Genomic DNA, 26253 nt, shown 5'->3' on the forward strand with positions numbered 1-26253 from the left:
ACAAGCCTAAGATGACCATGCGCAATGCCAAGCGTCGGCTGGAGTGGTGTAAAGCTCGCCGCTATTTGACTCTGGAGCACTGGAAATGCATTCTCTGAAGTGATGAATCATGCTTCACCATCAGGCAATCCGATGGACAAATTTGGGTTTGGCGGATGCCAGGAGAACGCAAATGCCTGAATGCATAGTGCCAACTGTAAAGTTTGGTGGAGGAGGAATAATGGTCTGGGGCTGTTTTTCATGGTTCGGGCTTGGCCACTTAGTTCCAGTGAAGGGAAATCTAAACGCTACAGCATACAATGACATTCTAGATGATTGTGTGCTTCCAACTTTGTGGCAACAGTTTGGGGAAGGCCCTTTCCTGTTTCAGCATGACAATGCCCCCGTGCACAAAGCGAGGTCCATACAGAAATGGTTTGTCGAGATCAGTGTGGAAGAAATTGACTCGCCTGTACAGAGCCCTGACCTAAACCCCATCAAACACCTTTGGGATGAAATGGAACGCCGACAGCAAGTCAGGCCTAATCGCCTAACATCAGTGCCCGACCTCACTTATGCTCTTGTGGCTGAATGGAGACAAATCCCCACGGCAATGTTCTAACATCTAGTGAAAGGCCTTCCCAGAAGACTGGAGGCTGTTATAGCAGCAAAGGGAGGGGGACCAACTCCATATTAATGCCCATGAATCTGGAATGAGATGTGTGATGTTCGGGTGTCCACATACTTTTGGTCATGTAGTGTACCTGTACCAAGTTTGAATTAGATTACTACAGCCGTTCTTAAGTTATAAACATAGTACAGACTTTGACCTCTTGAGCCCAAAATCGAATCATTTCATCTTTACATCATTCTACATAAGTGTACCAAATTTGGTCAGAATCCCATCACTGGTTCACAAGTTATCGCGGTAAAAGGATTTTTACCTAACATGAACTCTGACCACCTTTGGCATTTGATGTTGTGACCCCAAAATCTAATCAATTCATCCTTACATCATTATACATACCTGCACCAAGTTTCACTAAGATCCCTTCAGCCGTTCTCAAGTTATCGCAGTAACGAAAACCTATCATGGATGGACGGACGGACAGACGGACAGCCGGACAGCCGGACGACGGACAACCTGAAAACATAATGCTTCCGGCGACTTTGTCAATGAAGGCATAACGACTTTGTTAACGGAGGCATAAAAAACGCTTCTGTACACCGACGTTGAGGCTCAGTTTGCAAGCCAACGTCGACAATTCCAATGTAAGAGACATAATTGCTCTTCTTTTGGGTCTTCGTAGTCCTCGGTGTCTTTTGTGTTCTCTAGGTCATTTGGGTCCTTGGGGTATTTTGGGTCTTCAGGGTCTTTTGGGGCTTCAGCATCTTTTGTGTATTTTGGGTCTTCTGGTTCCTCAGCGTCTTTTGAGTCATTTGGGTCTTTTGTGTTCTCTCGGTCTTTTGAGTCATTTGATTATTTTGGGTCCTCTGGATCCTTGGGGTATTTAAGGGTATTTGGGGTATTTTGGGTATTCGGGGTCTTTTCAGTCTTCTGGGTCTTTTCGATCTTCAGTGTTTTTTTAGTCTTCGGGGTCTTTAAGGTTCTTTGAGATATTTTGGGTCTTTTCATTCTTCTGGGTCTTTTCGATCCTTTCAGTCACCAGGGTATTTTGCGTCCTCTGGATATTTGGGGTATTTAAGGGTAATTAGGGTATTTTTGGTTTTAGGGGTAATTTGGGTCTTTGGGGTCCACTGAGTACTCAGGGTCTTTGGAGTCTTTTCAGTCTTTTGGATTGTTTGGGTCTTTGGGGTATTTTGAGTCATCGGTGTCTTTTCGGTCTTCTGGGGCTTTTTGATCTTTTGGGTCTTCAGGGTTTTTTGGGTCTTCGGGGTCTTTTCTGTCTTCGGGATATTTAAGGGTCTTTGGGGAATTTTGGGTCTTCGTGGTCTTTTGGGTCCTTAACAGTCTCCAGGGTATTTTGGGTCTTCAGGGTCTTTTCAGTCTTTTGGGGATTTTTTGTGTTTGGGGTATTTTAGATCTTCAGAGTCCTTGAAGTCTTCTGGGTCCTAGGGGTCTGCTGGGTTGTCATGGTCTTTTGCATCTTTAACAGTCTTCAGGGTATGTTGAGCCTTATGGGTCTTTTGGGGCTTCGGGGTATTTTCGGTGTTTGGGGTCCATTGGGTCTTTTGGATCTTCTGGGTCCTTGCGATTTTTTGGGTACTCGGAGTCTTTTAGGTCTTTTAACCGGTGGAGACACAGTCGTGTTCAAAAATTGTCCATTACCCCCCCCCCCCCACCCCCACCCCCTCACTCAGATCCATCCTAAAGCGCTACTCAAAGCCTTTAAAACCTACCCTTAGGTCAGCGGCACCTAAAATCATCAATTTTCATCCAATTGACCTGAAATTTAAATTTGCCATTTGAGTTTTGTCATCAAATTTTTAATAAAGCTTTATTATGAGAATATGGAGAAGGCAAATTAATAATTTGGTCAAAAGGTCAGAAGGTTAAAGGTCAGCGTCACATAAAATCGTCAGTTTTCACCCCTGATTGAAGTGAAATTTTACGAATGTGCATATTGGGTCATTGAATTGGTTCACAAATCAAAAGTTACAAGCTGATTGTTTTTTTTTAGATCAAAAGGTCGAAGGTCAAGGTTGCGTAAAATCACCAATTTTCATTGTACACCGCTCCTTTCCTATGCCATCTCCAGGCCCTGCATGACGTCATTGCCGGGCACCGAAGGGGGCCCGGCAATGACGCGCGCTGAAAGGGAGTACTCAGTTTTCATTCCGGTTTCTTTCTTGTTTGTTTGTTTGTTGTACACCTCTCCCTCCCAATACAGTCTCTCTGAGCTGCAGGACGGTATCGCCCGCTGAAGGCGCCCCGGCAGTGCCGCACTGGAGGATATTTATTTATTTGGCATGGGGGCGGTGTACTTTGAATATATCTGTACTTGTTTTGTATTTTTTAAAACTGTTTTCGTATATTTTAAGCTAACGGAAGAAGAAGAAGACGGCGTCTGAATATAAACGGACGCAGACGGGCTTTGCCTTTTCAGATGCTTTCTAGTTACCCTCACCTGAGAAGAGGTATTGCATTTGAGTCCGTTTGTTTGTCCGTTTGTTTGTCCGCACAGAATAAATATGGTTTTCTCTGCAACTGTGGGACCGATTGACAGGAAATTTTCACCATAGGTGCAACTCCACCTGTATAATTTTCAAATGATAATTATGACGTCATAGGTCACGTGATATAGGCGCCATCTTGGAAGAACCGAAAAACTTTGCACCTCTATATCTCCGAAAGTACTGAATAGAAAAAATTGAGACATGGCTCATTGTAAAGAACTCCCCATGGGGAATAAAATATGTTAATGATGATGTCATAGGTGCCTCCATTATGACATCATAATTCGACAAGTACAAAACTTAATCTGATCAAGATGAAATTTATTGAGCATCTTCTCGGGATAAATTGGTGGAGAAAAAATTATGACGTCATCGGTAACGTGGTTCGGCCACCCTCTTGGAAAAAACGAAAAAAAATGCACCACTATCTCCGAAAGCGCTGCATAGAAAAAATTGAGACATGGCTCATTGTAAAGAACTCTCCAGGTGGAATAACATGTTAATGATGATGTCATAGGTGCCTCCATTATGACATCATGTAGGGATAAATTGGTGGAGAAAAAAATGATGATGACGTCATCGGTCACGTGGTTCTGCCGCCATATTTGTTTTAACACAAAAGCCTTAAAAACCACTGAGACTACGTCCTGGTGCGCGTCTGCATTCTCTAATTGCTCTTTCTAATTTATCATGAGTTTCATTGGAAGAAGTCCCGACCCTTGGGGCGTGGAAGAACTAAATCTGGTTTCAACAGATGGGTGCATCTACAAGTGTAGTAAAAGCCAAACTATAGCAGACGTTCATTCATCCATGTGCATTGTGCAGCATGTCGCTGTTGGACAGCAGCACTATCGGAAGTGCGGCTGTCCACTGATTCAGTGGCCCAGCATGTTAAAAGCAGAAATTTGGAATTTGTTCAGGGTGCCAGCGAAAACTTGCCTCCTCTTTGCTAAAGACACCGTTAGATATGTTTAACATCCATTAACTAATGTCAGCAGATGGGTCACCCGGCTTAATGTAAATCCAAACGACAGCACATTTTGTGATGTAATGCCCTGCCTGAAAAGCAGCAATGCGATGGTCTGTATTCAGGTGGGGAATCCAGCGAGGCTAGATATAGTCAGGTTCACTATGTTTTTTCGTTCAAAATTTTGGTAGATTAGCAAAACTATACATTTTTGGAATATTCAGAGCATGAGGAATCCAAAAATTAATGTTTACATTTGCGTAGACACCTTTGCGAAAATGGCACTCAGGACAGTGATGAAGATCTGTAAAAGCATATTCCTGAACGGTATAGACCTCGTAGATCCTGTGTATAGGACTTATAGTTCAATCTGATACTACCTATAACTTCCTATAACAACCTATAACTTCAAAGGACTTGCAATATATTGATCACAATCAAAGGATATATCATGTATTATGTAATACAGTTATATCACAAATATAAAGACAATGGTTTTCAATTACCTTTGTTTGTTGCTTTTCTATAATCCTGAGCACTATTTTGAGGCCTATATTGGATTCCTTGACCCAGAAAACATAGGATTAGCATATTTAATTAAGTCTCTAGGTTGACTAGAAGCCGAGATCGCGCAAAATATGTATTTTATGGCGGCCATTTTCAAAATCCAAAATGGCGGCCATGCAGGTGTCTGTGCAAATGCCAACATTGATTTTCGGATTCTCCATGCTCTGAAGATTCCAAAAATGTACAGGTTTGCTCATCCCAAAATTTTGAAAGAAATTATATTTGTTAACATAGTGAACCTGACTATCTTCATCACTGTCCTGAGTGTCATTTTCGCAAAGGTGTCTACGCAAATGTAAACATTAATTTTTGGATTCCTCATGCTCTGAATATTCCAAAAATGTATAGTTTTGCTAATCTACCAAAATTTTGAACGAAATTATATTTGTTAACATAGTGAGCCTGACTAATAGCTCTGTACCACCCAACTGGCTTGGGGCCCGCCCGAAGGCAAGACTAACAACAACACAGCCAAGAGGTTTTGGCTCGCCCAAGGCCATCTCCTTTTTTGTTCAGGTTTCATGCAGATTTCTCCTCCTTTACTCATTTTATCTTCAGTGGCACAATGATGCGAATTTCCGTGGACATAGCCAATTGTGTACTGTTGTAGTCATTCTCTTCAAAGCAAAATCTATCGACTTAATTTTGAATATTTTGGTCCCCAATGGACAAGTGAAGAGTTCTTATCTTCTGAGGCCCTCATTGGCCCTTCAGTCTTATTTTTCCTTATGTAAATGAGACTCATGGAAGTGCAAGATGGAACTGACAGTGGAACAAACATCAAGGGAATTAATGAACAAGAAAAGTGGAGAGGAGGAGGGGAGAAAACAATTAAACGAGCATGTAAGAGAATTGTGTTACGAAAGGTTAATGGGGGTAATAAAGATTATGGATCATAATTGGAGCATTATTGCATCCTGGAGATGCTGGGGAGGGTCAGAAGACTGAGAGAGCAAAGGGAGCAATACATTATTTTGTACTTATCCAATCGCAACCAGGAGGCCAAAAGGTCACATGATGAAGGTCTCATTTCCCCCCATGATGAAGGTCGCAGTCGCCATCACATCAAAAGGCAACTGCATTTCCCCTCCACCCCCTGCCCCCCCCCCCCAACCCCCCAGTCCTCCAGGGGTTGTCCACCTTGGGCGAAATCCGTGTTGAGGTGTATATCCATGTTAAGATAAATTCTCTCATGACGTTTTTCCAAAGCCGTTTCTAAAAACAAAAGTAATAACACAATGCTAATAGCAAAATATTAATACAAATAATATCCCATATATCCCCAAGGGTTTTTTCCTCCTTGGACAAATGCCGTGTTAACGTGACTAAATCGCTTATGTTGTTTCATGCGACAAGCCTACCAGAAAAAATATATATTATAAACCACCAACATATATGATTACCTTTTTAAACAGTTGCAACTGCTGTTTAACATGAAACTGAAAGAAATCTGGAGGAATCCCGACGTTCTTGAGGCATCATATGCTTATTGCGTCCACCACAGACTAACGGACCAGAGCCTAGATCTACTGTCATCTATGTACACTAAAGAGGATAATAACATGACCCTTCCTGATGCTCCCGGAAGGAGTGGGTGCACTAGTTCATCGAAATGTGGTATTATTGGTAGGAGGTGAATACTTCTGCAGGCCACTGTATGTCCATGGTATACCTGGTAGATTTGCCGATGTTGCATCGGGCTACATTAGAAAAACATGATCTGCGCCAGGGAGTGGTTTTGCTTTTTGATCATCACTCGTCAGAGAGCAAAACAGCTGCTTTGTTGACGGTTCATCATGATCACCTTGTTTCCTCATAAGCCTCTTCACTGTCAGCTGTGGAAGTCGTCTGACTTTCTGAAGGTCAATAAACAATACCATTGATATACAAAACAGAATTTTCTGTACATATTGCTACATGTACAGGAAACGTGCCAAGATAAATGCTGTGTACATGTAAGGCATATATACATGTATATTAGGCCTTGAGTAGTCATACAATCATTCATTACCCCCAAGAGCACGAAACAGGAAGTGGGGTTCAGCAATTTGGTAACTTTGTATGTCTCTGTCTGTCCACAAACGTTAGCTTATGGTCGAGGAACAACTTCATTTCAATTGAATGATATATTTTGAAGCCGAATTGGAACATGCATCGAAACATGAATCTGCAGTTTAGCTGTACTTTGACTGAATTTGTGTCGATCGCACATGCTCAAAGAGGAGTGAGATGATGTTTTTATTCTGTCTGCCTGTCTGGCAATCAAAAAAAACTGAAATTATTCCAAACAGGAAACTTACTGTTTTTAAGGATGTCAAGAAGGACACAAACAACAGGCATGCAGAACTAATGTAACGTGTTAAATAACATAGTGTGAAAGACACCGAATCGATGACAGTAAACTTCTAAAATTTCTTTTTTCGACAACTTTAAAAATACTTTTTCAATTTAATTATATTCTTGAACACCAGAACACAAATAGCCTTATTGGGCGCTTTGATAAAACCTTTTGTCCAGCAACATTTGGACAAAATATTACGCCATTTTTCATCATCTCGACCAATCAAATTTGCCACTCGCAGACCCCACCCATGTCCATTTTTCTCAAAACTCTCTAGTTCAATGATGAAAAAAGTTGATGATAAACAATATGACAAAACAAACAAACAAAAATTCTCCATCATCTAAAAAGTAATTTCACACAATTGTTTGGTTGACATAATCAACATTTCATAATCATATACAAAATAATACGCAATCAATTATTACAAGTTGGTTTTTGCTTTTCTGCAAAACCTGGAATTCTGCTAAACTGCAGGATATGCATATATGGTTTTTCAACATTGTACCATACAGTATGAAATTGCTGTGTATATGTTTGCTTTGTTTATAAAAGACTAAATTAAGAAAATAATAAGTGTAAACTTCATTTACACTTATTTAATGAATTAATTCAGTTAATGAATTATTTTGAAGATTAAATGTTTTGGTCTTTACCTTGTTTTTTTTCTTCTCCCTGTCCTCGACCCTTTTGACTGACATAGTTTAATGTTACAGTAGCGGAGATTTGGAATCTGCATGGTATCCAAGATCTCACCCTGCATAGTATCCATGGTATCCAAGTAAAGTGAAGTGCACATATATGGTATCGTCCTGTCTGCTAACATTAGTTGGTGGATGTTAAAGATCCCATGATGTCCTTCACGAAGAGTGGGTGAGCCATCGCCGATACCGTGACCAAATTATAAACCCCTGCTCTAACCTACAGGGGGCACTGCATCAGCGGCACAGCCACGGCCTCGGCTAATGATGCTACTTTGAGGCCTTGCACCGTAGAAGAAGAAGAATTTGAAGAAAACATAATGTGCTAATTGTGCTTTAACATTGTTTTGTCCACGACGCTAATGACTTCTTACTCGATAGTGAACTTACCTTATCCTCACACATCCACGAATACCACCTGTATTGTCCTCTTCATCATTCTCTCGCACTTGGTCCGATTCGTGGTTGTCGAGGGTATTCTGCAACAATGGCAAAACACCCCTGAGAGATAGCCATTATAGGCCTATGTTAAATCACACTGCTGGAATTTGGCTTATCCTTCGCACTGAAAATGTGTACAAGCAACCATCGTCGTCATCATCTTCGGCAAAATGGGCTGTACGAGCTTGGCAAAGACGCCATTTTGATTCCATGTTCGTGACGAACGTTATTATGAAACGAGACCTGTCATTGGACAATCCTGTGGAGTCGGTAATGAGTGTGATGAGAAACGCATTGTGATTGGACTCTATCCTAGCACGTTTTTTAACAATTTGATGTTTTCATAAAAAAGGTGCAACTTTTGGGCTTGATGGGTTTTACATTTTAATGTGAGTGTAATATTATCCAAAATTTTAAAGCAAAAAAAAAAAAGACATAAAATGCCATGGCCCCCGTAGTTTTAGTAATTTTGCTGTGCAGAGTTAAAGGCCATCAGTCGGACATCTTTGGTCGTGTTACAAAACAAAATCTTCTGCATATGTATACTTTCATATATTGTCTTTGTGCCAGGTTTGAACAAAATTGGTCTATGCATGTCGAGAAATGGGACACGTTTAAGTAACAAAATGGCCGCCAGTCAGTCATCTTGGACCTGAGCTCGAAAAAAAAATGATGCGCATATATAACGCATCATTCATTTTCTTTGTGACAAGCTTGAACAAGATCGGTAAATGCATTTCCGATAAATTGTTGAGGGTGTGTTAAATATTGGGTGTTTTACAACTAAAATGACAGCCAGTCTACCAGTCAGCCTATCTTTGATCAGATCGCAAAATAAAGTGAAGTGCACATATATGCCAACATTTACTGGGCTTGTACCAAGTTTGAACAAAATCAGACAATGCATGTTCATGAAATGATTGGGAACACGTGTAAGTCACAAAATAGCTGCCAATTGGCCATCTTGGATCTGCTCTCGAAGAAAAATGACGTGCATATGTAAGCCGCCATTCTTTATCTGTCTGCCAGGTTTGAACAACATCAGTAAATGCCTGTCCGAGACATGGTTGAGGACGTGTTCAACATCGAGGTTTATTTTTTACAACCAAAATGGCCGCCAATCGGCCATCTTTGATCGCATCGTGAAACACAATGATATGCATATGTAGACCATTGCAGCGGTTACCTTATTCGCATGTCGGGGTTAACTTATTCGCATGTCGCGGTTAACTTATTCGCATGTGACGGTTACCTTATGTTTGGTCATAATCTACGTGCATGGGCCTGTGGGGCTTTTGGTTGTGTGGAAGTGACGCACGCGCGGTTGTGGAGCCACGCCCTCCAAAGAGGGTTTTGGCTTTATAAAAGCTGTACCACTTCCGTTCGCGTTTTAGAGTGCTGGAGATTTCTGTACGAATAAACGAGCTTCGAACCCTATGAAATGGCCTCGTCTTCTCGCCTTCCGCAACTCCTAAACTGGTGACCCCGGCTGCCCCCGAACGGATTCGGGGGCTGCAAACGGACACGGCAAGCGCATACTGGCCAGGGAAGCCACCTAAACTGGTGACCCCGGCTTCTCCCGAACGGATGTGGGCACGGTTTCGAAAACAGTTTCGATCGAACTGCCGGAGTTTCGGAAACGACGAGCGGCCATGCGGTTCGCGCACCGCGCTAGGCTCCTCCTCTACGACCAGAGGGGTGAGCCTGCTCCAGGACCCTCCGAAGGAACGCAGTTACGAGATGTGGGTGGCACTGCTGCTCATCTCTTGCGCGCGCACTGACGTTGGCGGCACGGCTGCTTCGTTACCTTCGTGCGCACTACTGCTCGCAACCCGCGCAACTACTACTCCTACTCTGAAGCCTTGGGAGGCCCGCGAGGAACCTCGGCAGCCTCCCCCGAGGCCTTGACCAGCCCCTCGGTCGGCTCAACCCCACGGCGGCGTATTTTCGCGCGTACCGAGGCAGAGCACTGCTCGAGCCTTCTCGGCACTGCCGAGCGCACCTGCGAACTACGTACATGCCCGTGGGAGTGCATTCTGGGGGGGGGGGGGGGGGCGCATGTAGCGGTTACCTTATTCACATGTCGCGGTTAACTTATTCGCATGTCGCGGTTAACTTATTCGCATGTGATGGTTACCTTATGTTTGGTCATAATCCACGTGCACGGGCCTGTGGGGCTATTGGTTGTGTGGAAGTGATGCACGCGCGGTTGTGGAGCCACGCCCTCCGAAGAGGGTTTTGGCTTTATAAAAGCTGTACCACTTCCATTCGCGTTTTAGAGTGCTGGAGATTTCTGTACGAATAAACGAGCTTCGAACCCTACGAAATGGCCTCATCTTCTCGCCTTCCGCAACTCCTAAACCATCATGTATTGTCTTTGTGCGAAATATGAACAAAATCGGTCCATACATCTCCGAGATATGGTTGCGGACGGACGGACGGACGGACAAGACCCAATCCATAAGCCCCGGTTTAGAACTAAGTCCAAAAGGGGCTAATAATGTAGTTCATTAATAAAGTAACAAATCCGGCCAGTCACCCAATGGCCTATATCTACCTGCAACCTCATTTGCTTTACATAAAATCTGTTGATGGTATAAATCTATCTCCTGTAAAACTAGAGTTCATAGAACACCTTACCCTGAACAGTCTTGAGAGAAAGGACATGGGAAGGGTTTTTTAAACTCTTGCTTTGCATTTCCAGGCATGATCTATATTTCCTATGAGTAGCTATTTTGTCCGAATCTCGATTCCCAATATTCTCCAACACTGAGAGAGCGAGTGGCAAATACGATTGGTTGAGATGGATTAAAATGGCGTAATTTTTGTCTAAATACTGCGACACATGAGGTTTTTCAATTGACAAGGCGAATTGTACTCTACAGTGTTCAATACTAAGGCATCTATCTATAATTCCAGTAATCTCTGTGTGTGTGTGTGTCTGTCTGTGTGTTTGTCTGTGACCGCTGTTTCTCGACAACCACGGGTCCGATATACTTTTAACTTGCCAGGTATATTGCTGGGGACCCGAGGATGTGCCTTTTCAAGGTTTCATATTAATCGGACAATTACTTACCGAGCGATGTCCAAAAAACGATTCAACCAATCAGAGAGCAGCGAACTAGCGCGTGTGCCGAACGTGGCGGACACACTCTGCCTCGGATGGCACATTTGAGAGCGTATTCATTTATTTCACGTTTGCAAACTATGTTGGCGCTATGTTGGCGTTAAACGATGTTTTAAAACTAATAAAAACGAATTTGCGATTCATTCGCTTTCCTGCGCGTTTGTGTACGCGATGGCGATTTCTTTACCAAACTCCGGAAGCCGTTCGCTTTGGACCGAACCATTTCATGTAAATAGAGGGGGGGGTTCTGTGGTCGTTGCGAATGGACCAAACCATTCATGTAAATAGAGGGGGGGGATTGTCACTGTACTCGCAAGCCGTTCGCCGTTCGCTTTGGCGTTGCGAATGGACCAAACCATTTCATGTAAATAGAGGGGGGGGATATAATTTTAGATAGATATATAGTACGGGCATATATATAGTACGGGCATGCCCTAGTGTAATTCAATTGAAATAAAATAAAGGTTTTAAACGTTGTAGAAAACTACATTTTCTCGCAAGTTTACCGCCGTTGATGCACCGGCTTTTGCAACACCTTTTTTTAACACGTTAGATTACTTATCCATGCCTGTTGTTTGTGTCCTTTATGACATCCCTACAAATAGCAGGTTTCCTGTTTGGAATGAGTTTCAATTTTGTTTGAATGCCAGACAGCCAGACGGTCTAAAAACAATTATTGGTACCGTAGTCCTTTGGGCAAGCCCAATCGGGATAGGATTCCGAAGAATTTGCCAAATTCAGAGCCAAAGTACTGCTAAACGGCAGGTTTGTGTTCCGATTTGTGTTCTACAGTGTCCAAAATATAGAATTAGATGAAGTTAAGTAGTTCAACGATCACAGACCGACGTCTGTTGACAGACAGACAAAGTGAACCAATTTTTATGCCTCCGCCGACGAAGTCGCCGGAGGCATTATGTTTTCGGATTGTCCGTCCATCCCTATGTCCCGGCTAAACCTCGTTTTTCTCAGCAAAAATATGTCCGATTGAGACGAAACTTTCAGGGTAGGAGTAACACCCATGCAGAATGTTTTTAGGATAAATGTGACATCATAGGTCACATGGTTTGTCAGCCATATTGGATTTAAGGGAAATATTAAAAGATTATATCTCTGAAACCGCTCAACCTATTGATGCAAAATTTTACAAATATCATCTAACAGCACTGTTGCAAGTTGTTTGAAACTGATGATGTCATAGGTCACGTGGTTAGGCAGCCATATTAGATAGAAAAACGAACCTTATCCGATCAACATGAAACTTCACAAACATGATCCCCGACCCATACATATGCAGAGTGATGGCATCTACCTGTTGTGGGATTATACGGAGGCATATTGGCGACACAGTCGCATTGTTCTAGTTTTAGTCTGCTTTTCGCTTCGTGTGTGCGGGGTAATAACTTATATGGTATGCGAGGCTGCCGACCCACCCCTTAAAGGCCCCTGGACCTATCAGGAGAGACAAGAAATGGGCATCAAGTACCCAAGGCTACGGTTATACGTTTTTGTTATTTTCGCTTTCACGTTTGTCTGTTATTAGCGTGATAGGTCTATACTGCTGTGTAAGTGAAGGATACAGCGAGAGGGGGGGGGGGGGGGGGAGCAGGAGGGAGCCGGAGGGATTAGATTGTCTAAGATTGTCTAAGTCTAAGATTGTCTAAGTTTGTCTCGACTTAGATTGTCTAGAATTAGATTGTCTAAGTCTACGATTGTCATGGTCTCTCCATCAGGTTTGGATGCAATTAGTGCGATGGATGGCATCTCATAGCCCATGTGTTAATCTTTGGATTCCATGCTTGGTCCCAATTCGGAACAGGTGGGGGAGCCTTGTCCGCTGTCCACCACATTACTCCTGTTCATAATTTCCTTACATCTTGGTGGTAAGGGTAAAGGTGCTTATACAGTCTCTTTTCAAATGTATTTGCATCATGCTGTGAAAAATAAAAACGATATATAAAACATAATTAGAAATTATATAAAATATAGTTCAATACCATAAACATATTTAGTGCTTTAAACACTCACCATACTGTGAAAAACACTTATTCTCAGGTCACAGGTGGATTACAGAACTGTCCGGCACACAATTTCATCACATTTCGCAATGTTACCTCTTTGGGCGAATCACGGGTCAACGTACACGGGACGAGGTTTCAACTTGTGCTATTTATACGTAATATGAGTGTTGCTCGTCATTAGATCACATTATCTACGAAACACCGCATTTATCAAATCCAAGAGCTTTGGAAGTTTTATCATCGGACCTCACTTTTGATTTTGGAACACATTTAGTCCCGTCGGGCTGTACCTCAGTACCTGTAACCTAAAGGGTGCAAAAGTGGTTGAAAATAACGGTTGGAAAGCGTACGAGGCTGTCGAGCTGGTGAAGTCGCAGCAGAGAACGAAGGGAAAGAGCCGAGAACGGCAGCAAGTGAGTGGCAACCGTAGCAAAGGCGGGAGATTGAGTCGTAGGGCCCCCTGGACGCTTTGGGCAGGTGGGAGCACCGTCCGCCACGGAGCGTTTCCACCTGCCAGGTCGGGCGTCGCTCCACGGCCATTGTGAGCGCTTTGTAGGCTTCGGCAGCTCGAACACATCTGGAGTCGCTTCACTCGATCGTGGGCCAGAGCCGCTGCTATATGCATTCCGAGCGAGCGCACAAATATGTCCATAAGCACCATCAATTTAAAGTACGTACACATTCTGCTTGGAGCAATGGTCGTGAATGAGTTGCGACCCCAACGCGCAATACGCGGAAATCAAAGAGTCCTTCGGTCGAGAATTGGCACAAAAGATGATCATCGTTAGTGAAATAAACTCTCAGCACGGAGAGATTCAGCACGGCTCTCAGCACGGCTCTCAGCACGGCTCTCGGTACGGTTTGCACATGCATACATACGTACGAGGTGAATACGGCATTATTACTACGTAATTTACCACATAATAAGAGTATGAGTTTTGTATACGTAATTTACCATATAATAAGAGTATGAGTTTTGTATACGTAATTTACCATATAATAAGAGAGTGAGTTTTGTGTACGTAATCTACCATATAATAAGAGTGTGAGTTTTGTGTATATAAATACCATATAAGAATGTGAGTTTTGTGTCCGTAAACTACATTATAATAAGAGAGTGAGTTTTGTGTATGTAAATACCATATAATAAGAATGTGAGTTTTGTGTACGTAAACTATCATATAATAAGAGAGTGTTTTGTGTACGTAAATACCATATAATAAGAATGTGAGTTTTGTGTACGTAAACTACCATATAATAAGGGAGTAAGTTTTGTGTAAGTAAATACCATATAATAACAATGTGAGTTTTGTGTACGTAAACTATCATATAATAAGAGAGTGTTTTGTGTACGTAAATACCATATAATAAGAATGTGAGTTTTGTGTACGTAAACTACCATATAATAAGAGTGTGAGTTTTGTGTATGTAAATACCATATAATAAGAATGTGAGTTTTGTGTACGTAAACTACCTTATAATAAGAGAGTGAGTTTTGTGTATGTAAATACCATATAATAAGAGAGTAAGTTTTGTGTATGTAAATACTATATAATAAGAATGTGAGTTTTGTGTACGTAAACTACCATATAATAAGAGTGTGGGTTTTGTGTGTGTAAACTACCATATAATAAGAGACTGAGTTTTGTGTACGTAAATACCATATAATAAGAATGTGAGTTTTGTGTACGTAAACTACCTTATAATAAGAGAGTGAGTTTTGTGTACGTAAATACCATATAATAAGAGAGTAAGTTTTGTGTATGTAAATACTATATAATAAGAATGTGAGTTTTGTGTACGTAAACTACCATCTAATAAGAGTGTGAGTTTTGTGTACGTAAATACCATAAAATAAGAGTGTGAGTTTTGTGGACGTAAATACCATAAAATAAGAGTGTGAGTTTTGTGGACGTAAATACCATATAATAAGAGTGTGAGTTCTTTGTACGTAAATACCATATAATAAGAGTGTGAGTTTTGTGGATGTAAATACCATATAATAAGAGTGTGAGTTCTGTGTACGTAAATACTATATAATAAGAGTGTGAGTTTTGTGGACGTAAATACCATATAATAAGAGTGTGAGTTCTGTGTACGTAAATACCATATAATAAGAGTGTGGGTTTTGTGTACGTAAATACCATATAATAAGAGTGTGAGTTTTGTGTACATAAATACCATATAATAAGAGTGTGACTTTTGTGTACGTAAATACCATATAATAAGAATGTGGGTTTTGTGTACGTAAATACAATATCATAAGAGTAAGTTTTGTGTATGTAAATACTATATAATAAGAATGTGAGTTTTGTGTACGTAAACTACCATATAATAAGAGAGTGAGTTTTGTGTACGAAAACTACCATATAATAAGAGTGTGAGTTTTGTGTACGTAAATACCATATAATAAGAGAGTAATATTCGTACACGTAAATACCATATAATAAGAATGTGGGTTTTGTGTACGTAAATACCATATCATAAGAGTGTGAGTTTTGTGTATGTAAATACCATATCATAAGAGTGTGAGTTTTGTGTACGTAAATACCATATCATAAGTGTGAGTTTTCTGCACATAAATACCATAAAATAAGAGTGTAAGTTTTGTGGACGTAAATACCATATAATAAGAGTGTGAGTTCTGTGTACGTATGCTCCTCCGATGTCAGCAGTCAGTGCGGTTGGGGCATCACGTTGATCGCTTTTGTGTGTCCAGCTTCGGGAATTCCGCACTTTGACGAATTGCTTTGCTCGAGTGTGTGCCCTTTACCAGGTGTGCTTCCCTTGATATATCGAAGGAAAATCTGCTGATAAAGAGCAAAGGATAAGACGAACAATGTGTTCCTTGTGTAAACGTTTGAAAGGCAATTCGTACGCATTGTTTTGCATTGGTCGTTGTTTTTGCAGTAGTTTGTACTACAAGACATTTTATGGTTATGTACAACCTGGTCAGTGTCGTAATTTGCTCATAAGCAAAGTTTCAAATTGTTTTCGGCGGTTTCCTTAATGATCCGCTTACTTCTTCGTTTAGGTATTGCAGGTGCATGATTATTGGCGTAAAACTCTGATTTTTATGCCTTTTCCCATATTTTCCATTCAATGAAGTTTGGAATTCACATAAACCCTCCACCTAATCTTACATTATACCAAATCCGAGTCAACATTCGACACTGTGATGCTTGATTAACCACCGTTTATGAATAACATTTGATGACACTACGACAGTAAAAAGTATACGCTTACTAGTTACTTTATTACCCTGCGCTCCCGAAGGTACGTGCGTACGTACGTGTCTGCATTTTAAAAATACATTTGCTCGGAAACCGTTGCTCCGATTGATACGAAATTTTACCATTGGAGCGCCTCTGCCTGTACAAATGTTTTTTTTACTCATAATTATGACGTCACATGCCACGTGGTAAACACGCGATCTTTGAAAAACTTTACACCTCTATAACTCCCAAACCGCTCAATGGAAAAAGTTGAAACAAGGCTCATTGTCAAGTACTCCCCATGGGGAATAAGACTTGTTGATGATGATGTCATTGGTACCTTCATTATGACGTCATAATTCGATAATTACAACGCTTGATCTGATCAGTATGAAAAAAAAAAATCCTCTGCAACTAAGTCTGATGGACACGAAATTTGTACCATAGCAGCGCCTCCTCCTGTAGAAAATTTTAGTGATAATTATGATGTCATAGGTCACGTGGTACAGTGACCATCTTGAATAATCGAAAAACTTTGCACCTCCATATCTCTGAAACCACTACATGGGAAAAATTAAAACATGGCTCTTTGTAAAGAACTCCCCATGTGGAATAAGATGTGTTATTGATGATGTCATCAGTACCTTAATTATGACGTCATAATTCGACAAGTACAACACTTGATTCGAACAGTATGAAATTTTTTCCCTGCAATTCTTGGTCCGATTGACACGAAATTTTCACTATAGGAGCGCCTCCTCCTGTATAATATTGAAATCATAATTATGACGTCATAGGTCACGCGGTACATGCGCCATCTTGGAAAAAATGTACACCTCTATATCTCCCAAACCGCTCAATGGAAAAAATTGAAACATGGCTCGTTGTCAAGAACTCCCCATGTGGAATAAGATATGTCAATGATGATATCATCAGTACTTTAATTATGACGTCATATTCGACAAGTATAACGCTTCATCCGATCAGTATGAATTTTTTTCTCTGCAACTGTTGGTCTGATGGACACGAAATTTCCACCACAGGAGCGCCTCCTCCTGTAGAATATTTTAATGATAATTATGACATCATAGGTCACGTGGTGCAGGTGCCATCTTGAAGCAACCGAAAAATGTTGCACCTCTATATGTCCAAAACTGCTCCATGGAAAAAATTGAAATGTGGCTCATTGTAAACAACTCCACATGGGGAAGAGGTGTTGCCAATGATGACGTATTTGGTGTCGTAGTTATGACGTCATAATTTGACAGGGATAATGCTTAGTCTGATCAGTTTGAAATTTATTGAGCGTGATCTATGCAACAATCATATTGGAGAATATAAATGTATGATGTAATCACTCATGTGGTCTGGCAGCCAAATTGGATCAGATAAAAAATAAACGCTCAAAAACAAAAGAGTTGCCTCGCATCAAGCTGCAGGGTAACTATTCTATAAATATCATCCAGTTTAAATAAGCGATCTGAACAATATACATATACCTGGAGCAAATTCGCTAACAATCCAGTTTAGAGCGGGTCATATTTTTCACCGAATCATAACAAACAGTACAATAATCTACCGCCCTCAATAATCTCAGGGAATTAGTATTCCTATGAAAACTCCATCAAGTGACACAATGACTTACATCCCACATACAAAGTAATTCAAAATCAATTACATCAACAAAAGCAGCAGAATAATTTGAATGCAAGGAGCTCTGTGATTGGCGAGAACTTGGACCAATCCACAACACCAATATTAATCCTGAGCTGCAAAACCCTCTGACATATATATTTTTGATGGGCTATATACTAGTATATATATTGTTGCAGATCTCCACGTCGGCCTTTCCCCTTACCAAGGGGGGATTATTCCCCTTGTCTTTGAATAGCCGACGGGATCCGGGGCTATGACGTTCCTTCCGGACGGCGTTAAATAGGGTTGTAGGCCGAATTCCTATTACCTAAGTACCAACGCCGCCCAGGAAGCAAGGAAATAAGCCCTGCCCGAATCATGGTTATAGGTGGAAAGGCCGAGCGGCAGCGAACCGTGACGCGAGCCGTTATCAAGGACTAGATCCCGATCCAAGCGGTTCCTATCGTGCCACGCTTACCCAGTGGAGGGAAATCACTGATACGGTCGAATTAGGAAGAAACAAGGAATAACAATTGGTTTATTACACTATGTACAATGAGAAGAATAAGAACACACAGTGCAGCCTTATACAGTCTTATACTTATCCCAGGACACAGGCCCGTTTCACACTCAGACACACTCACACGGGGATTGCAGAAGGTCAGGTTGATGGTCAGGAATGATGGCGTCCGAACAGCCCATTCTCCGGTCCCCGACTCGCACCGCGAAGAAGATGGTCAGGATGGCAGAAGCTCTCCGCGAGTCGTTGGCGTGGATCGGACAATTACGGGGCGAACGGTAAGGCTGGCTGGGCGGTTACTTGCGACCACGGTCACGTATGTAATAGATGAACCGGCGCTATATGCGCTCCCAATACAAGTTCATAGGCGCTCCCAATGCAAGTTCAATCGCAAAGCGCCTCTCCCGCAGAAGTCCTGACATGGGCAGTCCTTCGCTTCAGTCCTCCGACAGTCCTCCTCATACGAGCGCTGTTGCCTAAGTCCTCCTTAGCATGCCCCTTCCCCACGAGTTCTCCTCAAGGGCTTTGTGCGTGCACTTATATAGGCACGCCCTTACCACGCCCTGTCACGCCATGTCACCCGAGCCCTGATTGGCTGGTGGCCCTTACCGCCGCTGTCTCCCCTGCTTCACCCTCGACGCCGTGCTCCTCCCTCTCTCAGGCCTACCTCATGTCATTCGACTAGTGAGCATCCTAATGCGAGGTGCAATATCCAAAATGGGGCGCAGGATGGATTCTGCCCAACGAGGTAGATTTGGAGGGTGGAGGCAAAATGAAAGGACCTAAACTTATTTCTTTTACACAACGCAGATGATACTAGGGAAATGGCCTTATCCTCACACATACTATGACATAACTAATGTTCTAAGGGGCCTACGTGTTGCTTGTGGACTAACTATGGGGGCAAACTTTTAACCTTTAATGATGTTATATGTACACTCTCAAGACCGCAACACTGCACCCCTCCTTCTCCAGGCTCGTCCCCGAGCCGAACCCACACAAGTGAGTACGACCGGTTTTGATGCAAGGGTCAGGACTACTTTTTAACTTAGTGTGACACTTAGGTGTGGTTTCCCTCTACATTTAATCTAACACCCTGTGTGTGACACTTTTACAACACTAAATATGTCCCACCTACTGCGTTGTGTACTAACTAACAGACTCACACCCACAGCTAACCGAATTATGGAAAGAATAAGCAAACTAAACATAAAGCTGGTGGGGAGCATGTTATTTACAAGACTAGCTAATTATTTACAATTCTACAACCCAGGACCTGTTCTTTTTGTGGGAGAGAAAGAGAAATTTGGAGAGGAGAAACAACAATACAGAATGCACTGCACCAATACACCATACGTTCAAAAATGCACCATAATCATGACACTATAAATGCACAATCATCATAAATGCACATTCCACAATAATCAATGATGTCTTGTGCTGCTGGGCTGCTGGGCTGCTGCGTCTTCCTGCTTCGTCTTCAGTGTGCCATCATAAAAACTTAAAGCCTTCTTTGCTGACACACCAAAGGAAATAAAAAGGCACAAACCATGTCCATTTTCATTTTGGCCAGCAGGGCCAACTTAGGTGGTCCGACTGCATGGCATCGATGCCACTTAAAACAGTGGTCCGCAGGGCACAAGGTAACATTTGCAGCGATTATCTGCCCCAGCAAAGGTGCCAGGCCACAGAACGTGTGGTCCATAGGTGTACTGATGCAGGCAACAGGTAACAGGAGTACCGCACAAGAGTGGCAACGTGCCGCAGCACAGTTCATGGTTCCTGCACACTCCCCTCAACAAAAGATATGGGTCCATGGGTGGGGAGGAAAGACAAAGCAGAGAGTTTAGTGGGGGCAAGGGCGCAAAGGTACACGTCATGCAAGGCAATGCAACATGATGGGCACGGGAGAGCGAGCAGAGAAAGCTCGTCCCTAGCCGTACGTAACCCCCCATGTCAGCCTACACTACCCTTGCCCTTCCCTGTATTTACACAATTTACAATTTCCGTCTCTACGTCTGTCTCCCATATCCCCCTCTAAACCAAATTCGTCAGCCAATCCCTCCCAAGAAGGAAGAGATGGAATACACACATTGTCAAACTCCGTCATGATGCGTCTTTCATTCCAAACATTTGCAAAACCTGGTGTGGAGTCCTGTCACCCTGGTGAGTGGATGTGGATGGTGCGAAGAGATTTCATCCTAACTATACTCTAATTGACATTAACTCATTTAAACTACCCGGGGTCTTGCCCTGCCAATTGGCATCTTTAAACTATGCGGTTCTAAAAACCAATTCCCATTGACCCTCCCTGTGGTGCTCTTCCAATTTGGGGTCTCACTCCCCCAATTTTTCCTACTGTGCCCTCGCACAATTTCGGGGCTGGGTCGTGTGGCTCTACCAGCAGGTCTACCTACCTGCGCACCTCCGCCACTGAAGTCGCCACCCGAGCTTGCCTAGCTCCGTACAACTACCCTAACTTGGGGAAGACCCTCCTGGCTCTCTCACCCCTCTGATGCCCTCTCTGGCATTGGGCTACCCGGGTCCTCTCTTAGGATCCTCGGGCCCCACTTAACTCTACTCTGAACTCTAACTGGCTCCCAGAGCCTACCTGCGGCCTCACCTGGCCGACAGACTACCAGTGGCGGAGTGCCCATTTAACCATACTCACCAATTAAGCCCACACGCCCAGCCATTCCACTCACTCATGCACCCATCAAAGCACTTCTTTCTACTACGTGCACCACAGATGTCAATAACCAAACAATTTACCTAAACCTTCTACCTAACTTTAAACTACCCTCCCCGGATATTCGTGAAGGGGTCCATCTTCCCCCATCCACTCCTTTGCACCATGCACTCCACACCACTCATTCCACACCACTTACTCCAGACCATTTATTCCACACACCAAATATTCTTACCATTTCTCCACTTGCACCCCATGCAAGTCAATCACTCAACACAATTACACACATCCTCAATACACCACTTATACACTTTTACACACATACAGCATCATCTAACTAACTACTCCCCTCTAATACTTGTGCTTTCCAATCTTCCCTTACACTAAGCACTTCCCTCGTCGTTAACATCCATCTAATCTGACTACGTCCCCTCTACCAGTACAAATGTCTCTACTTAAATCTCATGTCTCCTATTGTCATCTCTAAATCCCTAACAATTATCCTAGCCCGCACTGGCTAGTTCTCACTGCCAACCCCATAAACTATTGCTCATGTGCCCCACAAAAAAGTGATATAAGCGAATGGTAAAGCTACCATTCGCCAACACTACTGCCAATCGTCCACTACTCCACTCGAGCCTCCCGGTGCGGGAATACGTCGTCACAGCTCGGCTTCGCAAAGCCGAGCAATGCATGTGGGTGGTTTGTCTCCTGTTGGTTGGGTCCGTCCGGCACTTTCGATTCTGGGGAGGAGGCATGCTTGGGCCGAGGTTCCAGGCGCCATCTCGGCGCGGAGCCTTTCGGTCTCCGGCACGATGACCCAACCTCCCCCGGTCGGAGCACCACGCCCGCCAGGGGGCGAAGGTCCGACCTCTCCTTCCTCCCCTTGAAACGTGCCGTTTGCCGCTTTCGCCCTGGCACAGCACCGACCATACAGGGCGGGGCTCGGCCCAAATCGTGCATGCCACCGCGGCAACGATCCCCGCCGGCCCCCGCAGCACACAAAGCGCACCACGCCCCGAGAGCTCGCGTCGGCTATCCGTCGGCCTAAACGCTGCCCCGGTCTGCATCAATGCTTGAGCCGCATTCTCACACCACGCGACCCTTTCCATACTCACATATCGAGGCGCTCCAGCGCCTCTCATACACCCCCTGCACTCTATTACCGCACGCTCTCGTGCACACAACTCAGGCACACTCACGCCGCTCACACACTCGGTTACACACCTGGCCATCGCACACCCTCGCATACACTCTCCCATTACGTACTCCGTAACAACCATGGGTGTGCACTCCTGCACACACCCAATCACGCACTCTGGTGTGCACTCCCGCACACTCTCTTCGGCCATCTTCCCCTCTGTGTCATACTCTTCACACATAAACTCTGTTGTGCACTCACTCTCACTCTCGGTTTCACACTCGCACTCCAGCGCTGTTCGCACACGTGCGCCATTCACTTTCGTACAGCGCACCACGGACCTTCCACGAGCGCCCGGGTTACGTCTGGATCCCAAGCGCGCTAAAAATCTTTTCGCGCCATATACATTTCTGCTATATACACTCCTGCTCACCTTGAGGATCCTCCTCTCCTGCACCAACTGCAAACTTCCATTGGGGTTAGGCAGCACGACATCACGATGCGAACACGGACTTTGAGTACATTCCCTTTTTTCCTCCCGCGATTGATTTTCTAAGTTTGCCGTCTATTCAACCCCAATTTTCACTATAATGTTTCCATTTTATTTTTCCTCGACAACCACCAGTGCTAATAAAATTTTCTCTTCTAATTCGGCGGCCGTCGGCTTTTCCATACCCCGTGTCGCGATCTCTACCCCGGTCAACTTGGCTGTGCTCTGCTCTAACTCACTTTCCCCGCATTTCTCAAATTGCGTTACCTCGTCGCGTACCAATGTGACTTTCCCCGCTCGACCTGCACCCTATGTCTTTCCCCATCTTTTTTATTTGGCCACCTATTCTGTTTCCAAACTCTTTTAACCCGTCTTTCATTTCGTCTTTCGTGTCTTTCATTTGATTCTCTTGGGTGTCCAATTTGTTTTCCAATCCCATTAACCTGTCTTTTATCTCCTTGGTTTTGTAACTTTGGGTATCCATTTTTGCCATTATCTGGATCATAAATACTCGCATGTACTCTGGCATCTCGGGCTCGGCTGCCGCGGCCATGTGCGAGGTACCGCCATTTTGTTCTTCTCCTGCTACCTGCCCCTCATCAATGTCCTCCATTGCCAACTGTTCCAATTCTTCCCGGGGGTCCTGGTTTAATTCTAATTCCTCATATACCTCCTCATTTACCCTCACCGGCATCCGACCGTCTTTGTTATCCATGGCACGATGTTAATTTGGATGTTAATAAAATTTCGGCCACTTGTAATTTTGAGTGCGTAAGGCGCACTTCACGTCAAATCCCACTCCTGACACCAATTGTTGCGGATCTCCTCGTCGGCCTTTCCCCTTACCAAGGGGGGGTTAGTCCCCTTGTCTTTGACTAGCCGACGGGATCCGGGGCTATGACGTTCCTTCCGGGCGGTGTTAAATAGGGTTGTAGGCCGAATTCCTATTACCTAAGTACCAACGCCGCCTAGGAAGCAAGGAAATAAGCCCCGCCCGAATCACGGTTATAGGTGGAAATGCCGAGTGATAGCAAACCGTGACCCGAGCCGTTATCAATGGCTAAACCCAATCCGAGCGGTTCATAATCGTGCCACACTTACCCAATGGAGGAAATCACTGATACGGTCGAATTTGTAAGAAACAAGGAATAACAATTGGTTTATTACACTATGTACAATGAGAAGAATAAGAACACACAGTGCAGCCTTATACAGTCTTATACTTATCCCAGGACACGACCCCGTTTCACACTCAGACACACTCACACGGGGATTGCAGAAGGTCAGGTTGATGGTCAGGAATGATGGTGTCCGAACAGCTCATTCTCCGGTCCCCGACTCGCACCGCGAAGAAGAGGGTCAGGACGGCAGAAGCTCTCCGCGTGTCGTTGGCACGGATCGGACAATTACGGGGCGAATGGTAAGGCTGGCTGGGCGGTTACTTGCGACCACGGTCGCGTACGTAATAGATGAACCGGCGCTATATGCGGTCCCAATACAAGTTCATAGGCGCTCCCAATGCAAGTTCAATAGCAAAGCGCCTCTCCCGCAGAAGTCCTGACAAGGGCAGTCCTTCGCTTCAGTCCTCCGATAGTCCTCCTCGTACGAGCGCTGTTGCGTAAGTCCTCCTTAGCACGCCCCTTCCCCACGAGTCCTCCTCAAGGGCTTTGTGCATGCGCATATATAGGCATGCCCTTACCACGCCCTGTCATGCCATGTCACCCGAGCCCTGATTGGCTGGTGGCCCTTACCGCCGCTGTCTCCTCCGCTTCACCCTCGATGCCGCGCTCCTCCATCTCTCAGGCCTACCTCGTGTCATTCGACTAGTAAGCATCCTAATGCGAGGTGCAATAGCCAAAATGGGGCGCGAGATGGATTCTGCCCAATGATGTAGATTTGGAGGGTGGAGGCAAAATGAAAGGACCTAAACTTATTTCTTTTACACAACGCAGTTGATACTAGGGAAATGGCCTTATCCTCACACATACTATGACATAACTAATGTTCTAAGAGGCCTACGTGTTGCTTGTGGACTAACTATGGGGGCAAACCTTTATCCTTTAATGATGTTATGTGTACACTCTCAAAACCGCAACAATATATATATATATATATATATATATATATATATATATATATATATATATATATATATATATATATATATTGTAACGAATTTGAGAAGTGTAACGGTTTTGAAAAGTGTAACAATTTTGGAGGAAGTGTAACGAATGTGAAAAGTATGGTTTTGTTGTGTGTAACACCCTCGTAATGTAAATAATGGTCGCAGCCGTCCTCCTAGTTAATTCCATGAAACTTACACACAGGCCACGATATATCTTTTTAAATAGTTTATTTCCTTATTCTACGTAGGCTAAATATGTGTTTCCCACTAGATTGACTGCATTGCATCAAACGAAATAAGCGTAGGCCCCTCCGATGATCCATGGCAGCTCAAGTGCCAGGGATTCCCCCACTTGAGCTTTCACAGCAACCGGTTATTGCAGTACTGAACTGCTGTGCAATGTGACGGCGCTTTACCTGCAGCTGCTGACCGGTTTTCGCCATTTGCGGCCATTACGACCAAGGGGAGTGGCTAGAGAAGACGGGTCGCCCCCCTCGTCATAGGGGGGAGGAGTAAGGCGGCCCCGCTCATCCAACCCAGAACAAGGGGTTTGGCTAAGAGAGGGCGGAGCGGGAACCCCCGAGAAAGTGCGCGAAGGTTCGGTGAGGAAACCAATATAAGTCGCCGCGGGACGCACTCCACTCTCTTGCTCCTCTTGCTCTTGCGTCCTCCAAGCTCTTGCTTTGACCCCGTCCTCTTGCTTGCTGTCCCTCGTTGTTGCTGGGGAGAAGGAAGACGCCTGAACGAGCAGGTGTGTGCGAGCCATCGTGCGACCAGCTACGCTGCAGCTAAGGGGGCAGCTAAGGGGCCGCAGGCCACGAACAGGACGCGCCAGGCAGCAATCGACGCTGGACCCTCCATTGCCTCCCAAAAACAACCATCCATCCTCAAGCCATACCTGCCTGCAATATCCCCCGTGTAAGTGTGAACGTAGTCTGTCCTAATCGTTGTCCTGGGGTTAAGTAAATAGACTAGTATAAGCTAACGATGCACTGTGTGACTGCTTCTTCCAGTTCCATCCATTGCTTGTAAATAATTTTGATCGCTCCTTCCATTCGCTGAATATAACCGATTGCTCTCGTTGCTCTGGCTTGTGAAAATACATAATAAATCCTGTTATTCCTCCGTACTCTGTCTTCTTCTCTCTTCCTTCTCTTTC

General features: G+C 43.9%; 1 long non-coding RNA gene across 1 annotated transcript in view; it reads right to left on the reverse strand.

The window, feature by feature from the left end:
- The window catches only part of LOC137430572 (uncharacterized), a 185561-nt gene that overhangs the window by 108726 nt on the left and 50582 nt on the right, over positions 1–26253 (reverse strand). Inside the window, exon 2 of the long non-coding RNA XR_010985101.2 lies at positions 8084–8172. This is a non-coding gene — a long non-coding RNA (uncharacterized LOC137430572). The remainder of the gene's footprint in view (positions 1–8083; positions 8173–26253) is intronic.

This window comes from Myxine glutinosa, chromosome 7 (assembly GCF_964187855.1).
Source record: "Myxine glutinosa chromosome 7, kmMyxGlut1.1, whole genome shotgun sequence".
NCBI classification, from domain to species: domain Eukaryota; kingdom Metazoa; phylum Chordata; class Myxini; order Myxiniformes; family Myxinidae; genus Myxine; species Myxine glutinosa.